Below are 15,947 nucleotides of genomic sequence, written 5' to 3' on the forward strand. Positions count from 1 at the left end.
ATAGGGCAAAACTATGTGTGTATGTGTGTGTATATATACATATATACATATACATATATATATACATACATATATATATATATATATATATAGTTTAACAAAGGGAGGGGCAAATTGTGTAGAGGACTTGAGTACAAACAAAGGGAAATTCCAGAAAGTAAGCAGAAAGAGCAAGTTGTATTTCAACAATCTGATTTAAAAAATAGCAATTTTTGGCTCTCAGTCTTAGAGCCCTTAAATCATGAGTATTTCATCAGCCCCAGGACAACTGGCTTTTATAAAACTGTCATCTCATTGATTCTTCTCAGAACCCTCTTTATATCTTTGTTCCTCAGACTGTAGATGAAGGGGTTCACCATGGGTGTGACCACAGTGTACATCACTGAGGCCGTTGCACTTGAGTGTAAGTTGTGACTAGTTGCTGAAACAAGGTACACTCCTAGGCATGTACCATAAAATAAGGAGACAACTGAGAGGTGAGATGCACAGGTGGAAAATGCTTTATACCTCCCCTGAGCTGATTAGATTCCTCTTATGGAGGAAATTATCTTAGAATTGGAAGGACTGATGCTAAAGCTTAAACTCCAGTACTTTGGCCACCTCATGTGAAGAGTTGACTCATTGGAAAAGACTCTGATGCTGGGAGGGATTGGGGGCAGGAGGAGAAGGGGACGACATAGGATGAGATGGCTGGATGGCATCACCGACTCGATGGACATGAGTTTGAGTGAACTCTGGGAGTTGGTGATGGACAGGGAGGCCTGGTGTGCTGCGATTCATGGAGTCACAAAGAGTTGGACATGACTGAGCGACTGAACTGACTGATCTTAGTATTTTAATAAACAATCCCAATGAGTGAACCACCACCCAACATCACAGCTGCAAAATACATCACCATAACATTAAGAAATGTGTCTGAACATGCAAATTGAACCACATGATTAATTTCACAGAAAAAGTGGTAGATTTCCAAGTCTGTACAGAAGGACAGCCACAACACCGTTAAACTCTGTAACAAGGAATTCAGGACAATCATCATCCAGGACATCAGAACCAGCAGTTCAAAGAGCCGTGGGTTCATGATGACTGTGTAGTGCGTGGGATGGCAGATGGCCACAAAGGCCATCACTTAGGCCATCACAACAAGGAGAAAATTGTCCAATCCAACAAAGAGGAGGAAAAAGTTTATCTGGATGATGCAGCCTTCATAGGTTATAATTTTGTTCTTTGTCTGTATATTATTCAGCATCTTTGGAATGGAGATGGAGGTGAAACAGATGTCTACAAAGGATAGGTTGGAGAGGAAGAAGTACATGGGGGTGTGGAGGTGGGCGTCTGAGCTGACAGCCAGGATGATGAGAGCAGCTTTCCCAACACAGTGATTAGGTACATGTGGAGAAAAAGCCCAAATATGAGAGGTTGCAGCTCTGGTTTCTTTTCTTTTATTATTTATTATTATTATTTTTATTTTTACTTTATTTTGCTTTACAATTCTGTATTGGTTTTGCCATACATTGACATGAATCTCCCACAGGTATACATGAGTTCCCAATCCTGAATCCCCCTCTCACCTCCCACCCCATATCATCTCTCTGGATCTTCCCCCTGCACCAGCCCCAAGCATCCTGTATCCTGTATCGAACATAGACTGGTGATTTGTTTCTTACATGATAGTATACATGTTTCAGTGCCATTCTCCCAAATCATCCCATCCTCTCCCTCTCCCACAGAGTCCAAAAGTCCATTCTATACATCTGTGTCTCTTCTGCTGTCTCTCATACAGGGTTATCATTACCATCTTTCTAAATTCCATATATATGTGTTAGTATACTGTATTGGTGTTTTTCTTTCTGGCTTACTTCACTCTGTATAATAGGCTCCAGTTTCATCCTGTTATAATCCCAGGAGAAGAAATTCTGCTATTTGTGTATCATTCCCTGGTTTCATGTGGTGAATGTGACTGCCTAGAAACACAAAATAGTACAGTTTTCTCAAAAATTGGCATCACAAACAGCTGAAATTCTCAATTTATATTTTGCACTCAAAACCTCAGTATCCATATTTTTCAATGAAATTTCCATGTCAAGGGATCATCCATGCCATCTCTGAAAAGGACTTCCTTATTGCACACTTATCTATTTCCCATACCAGTTCAGTGATAATCCAGAGTGCAGCATATCACGTCAGGGTATTTTGGTTTTCTTTGTTCAGCTCTGTGTGTGTGTGTGTGTGCGTGTGCACATGTGTGTATGTTGGCATGTGCAAACATGTGTTGCTTGCTTCGTTGTGCACACATGCTGGATCACAGGTTAAAGGTATGTTTTGCTATGGGACACAGTCCAAAATCTCTCTAATCAGTTGCTTAATTGCAAGAATAGTTTTCAAAAAAGACAAGTATCTGCTGAGGGAAAAGAAATATGAATTAAGAGTTCAGCAGAAGAGGCAGATTGCAGAGAGAACAGGCAGCAAGGTGTTCAGACTCAAGAGACCACATCTTCTTTCTCCATTAAAATGTGAGACCCGGATGGGTGGGGACCCCATCTGCTTTATTCACTCTGTGGTTTCATCAATATGGGCCTTAATATAAAAATAAATTTTTAGAAAATGGAATTTATAAATAAAAAGACTAGCATGAGGGATAAAACCAGGTTAAATACACCCAACTGAAAACAACTCGGTTAGACAAAATTGAATGAAACAGCAAGATGAATACCTGAAGGGAAAATATAAAATAACAATAGTCACATTTACACAGGCTTTAAATATAAATTAAACAGAAAAAAAAGTAACAAAGAATATGAAATGTAATTGTAAAATTGTATGAGAAGCAGTAACTAACATTTTAATTTTAACCTAGATAAACATATATGGGCTTAACTTGACTATGAGGAAAATGTAAGTTATCTTCAGTTGAAAACAAAAGCATATATTCCACAAGATGTCAGCAAATGATGGAAGTTTTTAAAATAGTACTAACCACTAAAGGCAAAAGTTTGCATTACAGCTAAAACATATGAAATAAGATGTCAATTCATAATAAAAGGTGATTTATTACTGCTACAGATGAGGAGAACATTCTCTGTTTAAAATGCAATGGGAGGGAGAACAAAATATAACCAAATATTAGATCTTACCACACCCATAAAAACTCTCACACAGCCCAACAAATCCATTAAACAAAAATAAACACATATAAAAATTAAACCAATACAGAATTGTAAAGTAAAATTAAAAAAAAATTAATTGATTAAAAAAATAAAATTAAAAAAACAAATAGCAAATTCCTTTGAAAAATAGTAATTTTTTGTTTGAAAAAAATGCAATAAAAATAAGAATAAAGAGAAATTGGGGTATAGAATTCAGAGATGCAAGGGGAAGTACTTGCAGCCTAGAGAAGTTTGGGGTGAAATGGTGTCATAGAAATTATATCTGACATATTTCTCTAGGGCTTCCCAGGTGAGAAGTGAAAATGAAGTCATTCAGTTGTGTCTGACTCTCTGCAACATTGTGGACTGTAGCCTACCAGACTCCTCCATCCATGGGATTCTCCAGGCAAGAATACTGGAGTGAGTTGCCATTTCCTTTACCAAGGGATCCTCCCCACCCAGGGATCGTACCAAGGTCTCCCGCCTTGCAGGTAGATGCTTTACCCTCTGAGCCACCAGGGAAGCCCTTTGCTAGTGGTAAAAATCCACCTGCCAATGCAGGAGATGTAAGAGACACGAGTTTGATCCTTGGATCAGGAAGATCCCGAGGAGGAGGAAATGGCAGTCCACTCCAGTATCCTTGTTGGCAGAATCCTATAGACAGAGGAGCCTGGTGGGCTCACAGTCTGTGGGTCACAAAAAGTTGGAGATGACTGAGCATCTGAGCACATTCCTCTAGTTTTAGCATAGAAATCTTGTCAAAGCATTAAAAATATATCTCATCCTCTCCTTCCTCCATATGTTGGAGTGAAGTTCCTGGCTTTTTCTTTGAGAGCTGGGGATGAAATAAACTATGAAGGAAATGATATGGACAAAAAAGAAAAGAAATAAAAACACTCAGATTGCAGTATATAAAGCAAATAATATGCTTAGACAATTTGCAGTTAAGTATTGAAAAATGGCTAATAAACCCCAAAATATATTTGGTCTATCACATAATGAAATAATGGCAAACTTAAGCCCTGTTACATATACCTGCTTGCATATGAAATGCAATTTTTCAAGTAAATATGCAGTGTTAGAGATGATTCTATGAGATATGTGTCTCAAGAACTGTAGTTACAAGGTAGCAGCTATATCTATTGATTTGATGCTCATATATATCCCATCTTAAAATAAAAAGTATACAAATAAAATATAAACACGTCACTGAAAAATGTTTCTCACCTAATTATTTTTCTGCTTCCTTAATTGCTCATCTCCTTGGAAATGTTCAAATTTTACTGACAACACTATGTTTCCCATTTGAGTCTCATTCAACTAAATTTTCATTCCCAAACTTAACTGTCAACAATAGTCCTTGGATTTCTGAATCCAATAGACACTTCTATTCAGCTTATTAATTATATTGATTCTGAATTAATTATTCTATCAAGTAAACAAACATGGAGATCTCTCCATTTTGAGCCAGGTGTTTAGGTTTTTAGGTAACCTCAGGTACTTATTCTTTGGTTTTAGTCTCACCTTCTTCTGCAGCATCAATTGGGGTCTTTTTAAAAAGTTAATTAATTAATTTTAATTGGAGGCTAATTACTTCACAGTATTGTGGTGGTTTTTGCCATACATTGATGTAATGCTCAAAATTCTGCAAGCCAGGCTTCAGCAGTACGTGAACCATGCAATTACAGATGTTCAAGCTGGTTTCAGAACAGGCAGAAGAACCAGAGATCAAATTGCCAACATCCGTTGGATCATCGAAAAAGCAAGAGAGTCCCAGAAAAACATCTATTTCTGCTTTATTGACTATGCCAAAGCCTTTGACTGTGTGGATCACAGTAAACTGTGGGAAATTCTGAAACAGATAGCCATACCAGACCACCTGACCAGCCTCTTGAGAAACCTATATGCAGGTCAGGAAGCAACAGTTAGAACTGGACATTCAACAACAGACTGGTTCCAAATAGGAAAAGGAGTATGTCAAGGCTGTAGATTGTCACCCTGCTTATTTAACTTATATGCAGAGTACATCATGAGAAACGCTGGGCTGGAAGAAGCAAAAGTTGGAATCAAGATTGCTAGGAGAAATATAAATAACCTCAGATATGCAGATGACACCACCCTTATGGCAGAAAGTGAAGAGGAACTAAAAAGCCTCTTGATGAAAGTGAAAGAGGAGAGTGAAAAAGTTGGCTTAAAGCTCAACATTCAGAAAACAAAGATCATGGCATCTAGTCCCATCACTTCATGGCAGAAAGATGGGGAAACAGTGGAAACAGTGTCAGACTTTATTTTGGGGGGCTCCAAAATCACTGCAGATGATGATTGCAGCCATGAAATGAAAAGATTCTTACTCCTTGGAAGAAAAGTTATGACCAACCTAGATAGCATATTCAAAAGCAGAGACATTACTTTGTCAACAAAGGTCCCTCTAGTCAAGGCTATGGTTTTCCCAGTAGTCATGTGTGGATGTGAGAGTTGGACTGTATAGAAGGCTGAGCACCACAGAATTGATGCTTTTGAACTGTGGTGTTGGAGAAGACTCTTGAGAGTTCCTTGGACTGCAAGGAGATCCAGCCAGTCCATCCTAAAGGAGATCAGTCCTGGGTGTTCATTGGAGGGATTGATGCTGAAGCTGAAACTCCAATACTTTGGCCACTTCATGTGAAGAGTTGACTCATTTGAAAAGATCCTGATGTAGGGAGCAATTGGGGGCATGAGGAGAAGGCATGACAGAAGATGAGATGGCTTGATGGCATCACTGACTTGATGGACATGAGTATGAGTGAACTCCGAGAATTGGTGATCAACAGGGAGGCCTGGTGTGCTGCGATTCATGGGGTCGCAAAGAGTCAGACACGAATGAGAGACTAGACTGAACTGAATTAACTGAACTGACATGAATCAGCCATGGGTGTACATGTGTGTCTTGTAGCCACCTGGATGGTAACTTAGAGTTAGACCTCTGTGTGGAAGTTCAAATTCCTCACTGGATGGTTGATGATGGAGATTAAAGTTCTGTCTTCAGGAAGAGACCAGGAAGGAGTTAAACAGAGCCAGACCTAGGAATCCAGATGCAAAAACCATGACCGCTTCAGCTCAAGGTGGAACTGCTCAGACATTACAACAGTGGAGACATTTACAGCTCTATATATTCTTTATTTTCTCACCACATCTGCTCATTAACACATTTTCCACTGTTACTCTGACCTCTGAGCACATTTGCCCATGGGAATTGGTCTGGATAAACCAGGAAATTTTTCCTGCTGATTTGCAATTCCCAAGAAATGAGCTTAGACATCAGGTGTATTTAATTCTTATTATCAATACTACTCCAGCAACACTTCTGGTTTCCAGTTAACATTTAAACTTATTACAAAACCCTTAGACCAAGTTTTCTCCAAATCTAAGGCTGAGGAACCTGACTAATTCACTTGCATCTCAAAAGGATTGACTTGTGGTGGGAACACAGCCCCCAATACCAACAGAATTTTACTATTTCTTCTTTAATAAATTAGTGAACTGTGTTCCTTTCCTTTAAAAACCATAGGTAAAAATAATCCTTTATTTAATAATGCTTTTTGATACATCAGTTAGGAGTTTCATCCTTTTATTACAAATGAAAAGCTGGCATTTTCTCTTATTTATGAAACACTTATGAAAAATTATAAGAGAAAAGTTTAGATCATTTAATATATGATGGGCTGGGCTTAGAATCTTACACATATTTTCCCATTTATTTTTTGCAAAGGTCCATCCTATGAGGGCTATGCAATTATGACCTTCCTTCTCAATTTTCAGAATTAGGTGACTGGCCCAAAGTTGTTGCTATTGTTGTTCAGTCACTCAGTAATGTCTGACTCTTTGTGACCCCAGAGACTGTAGCATGCCAGGCTTCCCTGTCCTCTACTATCTCCCAGAGTTTGCTCAAACACATGTCCATTGAGTAGATGATACCATCCAACCATCTCATCCTCTGTTGTCCCCTTCTCCTCCTGCCCTCCATCTGACCCAGCATCATGGTCTTTTCCAATGAGTCAGCTCTTCCCTTCAGGTGGCCAAAGTATTGGAGCTTTAGATTTAACATCAGTCCTTCCAATGAATATTCAGGGTTGAGTTCCTTTAGGACTGACTTAATCCCAAGGTTTTACGATTTAAAGCGAAGTTTAATCTCCTTCCTATCCAAGGGACTCTCAAGAGTCTTCTCTAGCACCACAATTCAAAGGCCGAAGTTTAGAAGCTGATTAAGGTGTGTGCTTTGATTATTACATAATCTATTTCTAGTTCTCTTGCTTTAGGGGAGTGGTTCTAAATCAGAGGTGACTTTGCCTCCAGAGGTCCCTTGGCAATATCTGGAGAAAGTTTTGATTGTTATATCTGGGGAACTGCTACTGGCATGTGGTGTGATAAGACCAGGGATGCAGTCCAGCAAACTGCAAAATATAGGACAGCCCTCATTATAGGGAATTATCCAGCACAAATGTCAATAGTGGTGAGGGTGAGAAACACTAATCAAGCAGTTCTCCAACATCAATGTGTATATGAATCACTAGGTCATAGTATTTAAATACAAATTTTGATTTGACAGGACTTAGGGTGTCACAGAAATTCTGCATTTATAATAATCTCCCAGATGTTGTTGATGTTGCAGGTCCTGTTCTGTGGACCACTCTGTGAGTATCAAGACTGTGGTCCAGTGTTAAGAGTCAGGTGTAGGTAGTTTAAGCTCTTCTCCATCAAGAATTTTCCTCCTCACCTCATGTCTGATGTAAATGGTGGACTCAATCATTCAGCTTCTGCATACACAAGTTTACATGAGCTTCTTGAGTATTTCCCTCTTAACAGGAAATAAACCTTTCAGACATTTGTTTCCTTATCTATAAACTGGGGAAATTCTGCCTAAGGAGTTGAGAGGTTGATAATATTGTAGAGCTCACAGGAAATTTCCTGGCACAGAGCAGGTACAGATCAACAAGAAGCTGTAATAACTATGTTTGAGCTCCACATTTACTAAGATCACTGGGACTCCAGAAAATCTACTGGGATAAGAAGTGAGTCCAGGATTACCTGATCTAAGAGACAGAGTCACCATCTTAAGGATCTCCCAGGGTCCCATGCAGGGAGCAGAGAGTTTTAAGAGCCAGCATTACATGCTTTGTTCAATGTGGGGACATAAACTCAGAGCCCTTCATGCCAACTCTGTACCAGTTCAGTTAAAAAAAAAATTAAACTCTTTCAAGCTTTTTTACTTTGCTTCTATAATCTACTCATGTGTGTCAAGGCTATGATTGCCCCAGCTGTCATGTACAGTTGTGAGAGCTGGACTTTAAAGCAGGCAGAATGCCAAAGAATCAATGCCTTCTAACTGTGGTGCTGGAGAAGACTCTTAAGAATTGCTTGAACAGCAAGGAGATCAAATCATTCAATCTTAAGGGAAATCAACCCTGAATACTCATTGGAAGGACTGATGCTGAAACTAAGCTCCAGTATTTTGGTCACCTGATTCGAATAGCTAACACATTGGAAAAGTCCCTGATGCTTGCAAAGATTGAGGGCAAAGGAGAAGAGGGCATCAGAGGATGAGATGGCTGACTGGCATCACTGATGCAACAGACATGTCCTTGGGCTAAGTTTGGGAGATGGTGAGGGAAGCCTGGTGTGCTGTCATCCATGGGATCACAAAGAGTTAGACATGACTAGGCAACTGAACAACAATGTGTGTGAAGCTCATATTCCTTGGTGAATCATAGTTTCCACCAGCCCTTCTTATCTTCCTTTGTTGCAAGTCTATAGTATAGAATTAATAAGCATTTGATACCAATAGGAGTATGAAATGCTTGCTTGTTTGTTTCTTCCACAAGTTGAATTTGTCTTATTCTTCACTATTTGTGATTCAACCTCTTCATTACCTTAGGAAGTCTTACTCACCCATCCATTCCTTTGAGATTTGAAAGTGTGGGAGGATTGCATGTCACCACTCTTCAGCTTTGACCTTGGACATGTGACATCCTTGAGTCTGTGGAATGTGGGCAGAGTTGATATGCTCAGTGTCTAAGGAGAAGCTGTAAGAAGCTTTGTAGGAGTCCATGTGTGCTCAGTTGCTAAGTCATGTCCGACTCTTTGCGACCTTGTAGACTGTACCCACCAGACTCTTCTGTCCATGCGATTTTCCAGCCAACAATATTGGAGTGGGTTGCCCTTTCCTCCTCCAGGGAATCTTCCTGATTAATGGATTGAAACTGCATCTCGTGCATCTTCTGTATTGGCAGGATTCTTTACCACTGAGCCACCTGGGAAACCTTTATGAGATTACACCCTTTGTATTACTGTCCGCCTCCATCATGAGAATGGGCAGCTCCCACATAAGGACCTCTCATGTAAAGTCCATTCGCATGGCTCCCAGAATGAAGATGAGCATGTAGCCTAGCATGGTCAGGTCAGAGTCATAGATATCTTATAGCATGCTGCATCTAAAGTGACAATAGATAAACTTGCTTTTAAGGTGCTGTGATTTGAAAAGTTATTTCTTATCACAGAAAATCCGATGACTACAACCCTTTACATGATGTTTTGCATTAATTAATATTGCTATACCAGCTAAATAGGTTTCTGTAGTGGCTCAGTGGTAAAGAATCCTCCTGAAACCCAGGAGACACAAGAGACACATTTTCCATCCCTGGGTCAGGAAAATCCCCTGGAAAAGGAAATGGCAATCCACTCCAGTGTTCTTGTCTGGAGAATCCCATGGACAGAAGAGCCTGGTGGGCTACAGTCCATGGAATCATAAGGAGTCAGACACAACTGAGCAACTGAGCATGCACACATCAACTAAATGTACACCACAGGATATACACTTGTTCAAGTATGTATCTTCAGGTGACGTACAAATGGAAATAAAATATTCAGAATAAAAACTAAAGCCTTAAACTATAAAGATATTTAAACATATGCATAGGTACTTTCATCTATTCTCCACTGATTTGATTACTAAATCATAGAATAATAATAATATAATTATTGATGAAAATTATAGTTTTTTCTGAACTCAAATTATTCTTGCTTTGCTTTCCATTATTCAGCAAATCAAATAGATTTGTATAACTGAAGAGCTACCTGTAGTATATTTTCTATTAGACACTAAAGAAATCCTCATTCTTTCTCCATCTCACTCTCTCTCCACTTTCTTTCATTCTCTCTTTCTCCAAATAGAGCTAGAGATATCAAGTTTCTCCTTGACTTCAGACTATAGTTGGAAGCTACAGTAAACAAAAGATCATGGTACCATCGCTAAAACAGACATATAGATCAGTGGAACAGAACAGAGGGGCTAGCAATATACCCAAACACTTTTGGTCAATTAATCTATGAGACAGATGTTGAAAATATACAATGGAGAATAGGCAATCTCTTCAATAAGTGATGCTGGGAAAACTGAATAATTATCTGCAAAAATATGAAATTAGAATATTTTCCAATATCATGTACAAAAATAAAGTCAAAATCTTATAAAGACCAAAACATCAGACAAATCATGAACCTCCTGGGTGAGAACTTAGAAGACTCTTTGACATAAATCATAGCAATATTTCTTTTTTTACTTTAAATTTGTCTCCTAAGGCAAAGGAAACAAAAACAAAACAAAAGAAAAACAAAACAAAACATGAAAAGATGCTCAACATCACTTATTAGCAGAGAAATGCAAATCAAAACCACAATGAGGTACCATTTCATGCCAGCCAGAATGGCTGCGATCCAAAAGTCTACAAGCAATAAATGCTGGAGAGCGTGTGGAGAAAAGGGAATCCTCTTACACTGTTGGTGGGAATGCAAACTAGCACAGCCACTATGGAGAACAGTGTGGAGATTCCTTTAAAAAACTGGAAATAGAACTGCCTTATGACCCAGCAATCCCACTGCTGGGTATACACACCAAGGAAACCAGAATTGGAAGAGACACATGTACCCCAATGTTCATCACAGCACTGTGTATAATAGCCAAGAGATGGAAGCAACCTAGATGTCCATCAGAAGATGAATGGATAAGAAAGCTGTGGTACATATACACAATGGAGTATTACTCAGCCATTAGAAAGAATACATTTGAATCTGTTCTAAAGAGGTGGATGAAACTGGAGCCGATTATACAGAGTGAAGTAAGCCAGAAAGAAAAACACCAATACAATATACTAATGCATATATATGGAATTTAGGAAGATGGTAATGATAACCTTGTATGCAAGACAGCAAAAGAGACACAGATGTATAGAACAGTCTTTTGGACTCTGTGGGAGAGGGAGAGGGTGGGATGATTTGGGAGAATGGTATTGAAACATGTATAATATCATATGTGAAATGAATCACCAGTCCAGGTTCAATGCATGATACTGGATGCTTGGGGCTGGTGCACTGGGAAGACCCAGAGGGATGGTATGTGGAGGGAGGTGGGAGGGGGGTGCAGGATGGGGACATGTGTACACCCATGGCAGATTCATGTTGATGTTGGCAAAACCAATACAATATTATAAAGTAATTAGCCTCCAATTAAAATAAATAAATTTTAAAAAAGAATAAAAGAGAAAATCTCAATGGAGTTACTTTTTAATGGAGTCACAGTTATATGAAATAGACTGGAAAAACAGAGTGCTATTCAATATCAGAATTGTCTAGAATGAGAAGTGATATGTTATTTTAATTTCCTCAGTTCTCTTCACTTGGATTATTATATCATTTTGTTGCTGCATAACAAGTTGTCCTAAGAGCAAATGGATAATAATGCCCTTATTATCATATAGGACTATATGATGAGGTGATGTTCTGAGACAGGTTATCTCTTCTTCCTAGGTCTACTCTCAGGCTCTATTTCGTGTTTTAAAGGCTCCTCCATGATGTTGTGTGTGGTTGTAGTGCTCTTCTCTCTTGAGCCACTTTATGCCAATTTCTTCCTTTTATATATGTAGTAGTTGTTGAGTCACTCAGCCATGCCTGACTCTTTATGACCCCATGGACTGCAGCATGCAGGCTTCCCTGTCCTTGATTAGCTCCTGAAGTTTGCTCAAAGTCATGTCCATTGAGCTGTTGATGCCATCCAACCATCTCATCCTCTGTTGCCCCCTACTCTTCCTGCCTTCAGTCTTTCCCAGCATCAGGGTCTTTACCAATGAGTTGGCTCTTCACATCAGGTGGCCAAAGTATTGGAAATTCAGCTTCAGTCTGCCCTTCCAATGAACACTCAGGGTTGATTTCCTTTAGGCTTGACTGGTTTGATCTCCTTGCAGTCTAAGTGACTCTCAAGAGTTTTCCCCAGCACCAGTTTGAAAGCACCAATTCTTCGGCATTCTTTATGGTTCAACTTTCTTTGTGGTTCACCTTTCCTTATGGTTCACTCTCACATCCATCCATGGATACTGGAAAAACCATAGCTTTGACTATATGGACCTTTGTAGGTTAGTCTTTAATTTACAGAAAAAAAATTGATTTATCAAATGTTAACTGCTTTATTTTAATTTGACTGTTCTTATATCCATATAGGACACTTTGTTTTCTTCCTTGGTAGAAGAGATATCTCCCAGTTTTAGGTGTGAATCAACTACGTGGGATTTATTTACTACCTTGAATCATGCAAAACCAGAAGTTTTAAATTCTAACTAATTCACTGAAGTATAATTACACACATTACACTGCAAGTTTTAAACTATACAATTTGTTAAATTTCAAAAATTAGCAGTACACACTACATGATTCATTTTTTAGAGTTCAAAGTGTGCACAAGCTTAATAGTAAACCTTAATTCAGGCGCATGCTGTAAAGAATAAATGAATGTTAGGTATATATTGATTTATTTTGATGAGTCCAAAGAAAGCGTTCAAGAATAGTTAGTATGTGAATGTATGTATGTGTGTGCATTTGTATATACCGTGCTTTCAACTAAACACACTCTCACAAATGCATATATACATAGACTCATTCATTATCTCATCTATCACATTGAAAGAAAACCTGAGAGAGAGATTGAAGGGTATGACATTTGAATAAACATAACCTAGAAGATTCAAAGTAGAATATATTACTTTAATTTGAATAAGGGATTACTTTTTTACTACCTTAAATTCCCAAAGGCTTTGAAGTCAGAACCACATTTACATTATATAATAAGAAATTCTCTATACCAGGTAATGGTATCGAATATCTCCAAATTAACTCTAATTTCTTTTATTGAAAAGAGATTTCAATATAGAATGACATGCCAAGGGTGAATGATTTGAGAAGCTTAAATTAATTTCATGGCAACAATATTTTCTTGGTTAAGTATCTGTATTAGATACCTCCTGCTGCTATAAGAAATTTACAGACTGTGACTTCAAAAACATTCTATCTTAAACCTCTAGACGTCAGAAGCTTAAAATAGGTTTTTAATGGGCTTAAATCAAGACATCTGAAGGGTTTGGATCTGTTAAGGTGTTCCAGGTGAGAATGAATTCCTTCTTCTATTCCAGTTTCCAGGGGACATCTTCATACACTGGCTTATGATCCTTCCTCCATCTGCAGTGCCAGCAGCACAGTATCTTCAAATCTCTGACCCCAATTTTTCCTCTGTCTTCCACATTTAGAGGATCATTGTATTTACATCCCTGATAACTCAGTTGGCAAAGGGCCTGCCTGCAATGTAGGAGACCTGGGTTTGATCCCTGGGTTGGGAAGATCCCCTGGAGAAGGGAAAGGCTACCGACTCCAGAATTCTGCTCTGGGGAATTGGTTACAAAGAGTCAGAGAAGACTGAGCTACTTTCATTTTCAAGGTAGATAATCTGGGATAATCTTCTTATCTTAAATATATGACTAGTAATTTTAGCCCATCTACTGTCTCAATTACCTTGTTATGTAACAAATATATTCCAAAGTTCTTTGGTTTAGGATATGAAATCTTTTGGAATCCCCTATGCTGCCTACCATAAAATCTTCTTTTTTTCCATTTAAAAAAATTATGTGGCCGTGGCATGTATTAGTTGAGGCATGCAGGATCTTTTTTTAGATATGGCATGAGAACTCGAAGTAGCATATGGGATCTAGTTCCCCAACTAGGGATTGATTCCTGGCTCCAAGAGTCGGGTTAGCCACTGGGCCACCAGGGAGGACCTTAAGTCTTTTTAATATATATTTTTATTTGATGTCACTCAAGAGCTATAATATTTTAGAGATCTGGACACAATTATTATCACTTATGAAGTAAGTGAAAATGATTTTCAAAATTCGGACATAGAAGACCCTTCATGGAGAAGACTAAAGCTATGTGTACTTGACTCTAACACAGGACCACTGCAATGATATCCAAACTGTGGTCCACAGAACAAGACCTGCAGCTTCAACACACAAGATTTTGCTGCAAAGGCAGTCCTTGGGCCCTCCAGAGACCTGATGAGTCACTATGTGCATTTGGACCACAAACCTTGGTGATTTGTATGCACAAAGAACCTATAGAAGTTCTGGTCTAAAGATAGATTTCCTTACCTTCTTAGGGGCTTCCCTGATGACTCAGATGGTATGGAATCCACCTGCAACACAGGTGACCCTTTGATCCCTGGGTGGAGAAAATCCCCTGGAGAAGGAAATGGCAATCAACTCCAATATTCTTACCTGGGAAATCCCACTGACAGAGGAGCCTGGCAGGCTACAGTTCATGGCATCACAGAGTCAGACACAACTGGGCAACTAAACACACACACATTCTCACTGTTGGCATTTGAGGCAGGAAAGGTACAGGGTGCTATCCTGCTGTATACTGGGGATTAGTAACATCCTTTCAGTTCAGTTCAGTCGCTCAGTCGTGTCTGACTCTTTGGGACCCCATGAATTGCAGCACACAGGCCTCCCTGTCCATCACCAACTCCCGGAGTTCACTCAGACTCATGTCCATCGAGTCAGTGATGCCATCCAGCCATCTCATCCTCTGTCGTCCCCTTCTCCTCTTGCCCCCCATCCCTCCCAGCATCAGAGTCTTTTCCAATGAGTCAACACTTCACATGAGGTGGCCAAAGTACTCAAGTTTCAGCTTTAGCATCATTCCTTCCAAAGAAATCCCAGGGCTGATCTTCAGAATGGACTGGTTGGATCTCCTTGCAGTCCAAGGGACTCTCAAGAGTCTTCCCCAACACCACAGTTCAAAAGCATCAATTCTTCAGCGCTCAGCCTTCTTCACAGTCCAACTCTCACATCCATACATGACCACAGGAAAAACCATAGTCTTGACTAGATGGACCTTAGTCGGCAAAGTAATGTCTCTGCTTTTGAATATGCTATCTAGGTAGCATCCTTTAGGCATTGTCAAATATCCCCAGGGACAACATCATCTCTGATTGAGATTACTGCCCAGAGTTTGAGAACTGAAAGTATCTAGACCAATTCCAACCAAGATTCCATCCCTTACTTGGTTTATACCTTTAAGCAGAACATTAAATCCCTCTTAGTACCATTTCTGCAGTGTTGAATGGAGTTCTTATACATTCTAACTCATAGAACACACAGTTGTCAAGATTAAACTTGACAGTCCCTGTAATGTTCTAAACAAGTGTTACAGAACAACATCTAAATATATATTTTATAATTGTAATGTTTTATAATGAGAGGTAAATGACAGATGTTACTATCAGTAGGAAATCCTTATTGACTTTGTAAAACTTTCTTGAAACCAAAGATTTTAATATCCAAGTTTTACATTAAAGAAGTGGAGTTAGCCCCCATTTAGAAGAGAGAAATAGTAATTCTCAGATATTTCAGGGATTGTATTGCAACCACTAATCAAAGCAATCAA

The 15,947-nt window shown here is 39.0% G+C and overlaps 1 pseudogene; it reads right to left on the reverse strand.

The window, feature by feature from the left end:
- Positions 1 to 275: 275 nt before the first annotated feature.
- Positions 276 to 9,507, reverse strand: LOC120864612 (annotated as a pseudogene).
- Between the last annotated feature and the right edge of the window lie 6,440 nt (positions 9,508 to 15,947).

This window comes from Oryx dammah, unplaced genomic scaffold, assembly GCF_014754425.2.
Source record: "Oryx dammah isolate SB20612 unplaced genomic scaffold, SCBI_Odam_1.1 HiC_scaffold_5, whole genome shotgun sequence".
NCBI lineage: Eukaryota > Metazoa > Chordata > Mammalia > Artiodactyla > Bovidae > Oryx > Oryx dammah.